This window comes from Frankliniella occidentalis, unplaced genomic scaffold (assembly GCF_000697945.3).
Source record: "Frankliniella occidentalis isolate FOCC.00 unplaced genomic scaffold, Focc_3.1 Scaffold42, whole genome shotgun sequence".
In the NCBI taxonomy this organism is placed as follows: Eukaryota; Metazoa; Arthropoda; class Insecta; order Thysanoptera; family Thripidae; genus Frankliniella; species Frankliniella occidentalis.
In genome coordinates this window covers 1,418,848-1,420,034 of record NW_026267172.1, presented here as the reverse complement: position 1 = coordinate 1,420,034, position 1,187 = coordinate 1,418,848, and positions in this window count along the sequence as shown.

Sequence of the window (1,187 nt, the reverse complement as noted above, 5' to 3'; positions counted from 1 at the left end):
GGGGCAGCGGTGCCACTGGGCTGGGCAGCACATAGGGACGATTGGAACAAGCGGCGAACTCGGGCGACATTCCGACATTGTGGTCTGAAAGATGCATACAAAGTATGGCGATTCGGAACTTCCCGTATGGCAGCCGAGCACAACCGAGACGATCTCCTCAGCCCTTTCGCTCCTTCCCTCCTTACCTCTCTGCCTGCCCGTTATAACTGCGTGACAATCGGGTTGGAAAATGTGGTGTTGAAATGTGTATCTGTAGATAGCTAAAGTATAAGCTCCGTACCTTTCAGCTTTACCAGGTGGCTGACTCACGCCGCGCACTTTCGCAGTCATGCTGTACCGCATGCACGTGTGCGGGCGGGCTTGCCTCCGCGCTGTCCATTGCCCACGGCTCCTTGAGGGCCCCGTGCGAGTAGGCAACCCACCCGCAACCGTGCATGCGGTACAGTATAACTACATAAGTGCGCGGTGTGAGTCGGCCACCTGGCATCACGTTTAGGCAACCCTCAACAAAACCACAACAAAAAATTCACAAAATTGACGGCCTATCCACCTATCTATCTTTATATATCTATCCAGCATATTCGACGGCTTCCTACCCGCCAGCAGTCTATCCTTGTTTATTGCGTGCCCTGGTCGCGGGGAGAGCGTGTGTGTGTGCGAGAGAGAGAGAGAGATAGGCAGTGAGAAGGGGTGGGGGTGGAGGGAGGTGAAGAGGAGCGAGCCTTCTCGCTGTCTCTCCGGCTTTGTTTTCTTAGCCGCGCCATCCAGCTCAGGGAGGGGTGAGGGTTGAAAAGGAAAGGCGGGAAGAAGGAAGAGCGAGAGGGAGAGAGAGGGAGGGAGAGAGAGAGAGAGAGAGAGAGAGAGAGAGAGAGAGAGAGAGAGGCAGAGAAGGAGAAAATGAAAGGACAAACTCATGAGGCTGGCCCAATCAGTTCCAGTACGTGGGCGGAGCAGTTCCCACCTCGTTGCCACGACTCCTCCACGGCGCACGCGGCGCAGCGGGGCAGCCGCCCCTCTCTAATGCGTGTGGGAGACGGCGGTCTTCTTCGCCTCCGAGTCGTTTTCCTGTTACAGCGTTGTGCAGCGGCGGCGCGGTCACGTCGCCGAGGCCGGGGCGCGCTCGTCTTGCTGGGGTGGGGACCTTGTCACTCTTTCCCGCCCTTGCGGTGGCGACGGGGGGCCCGGGG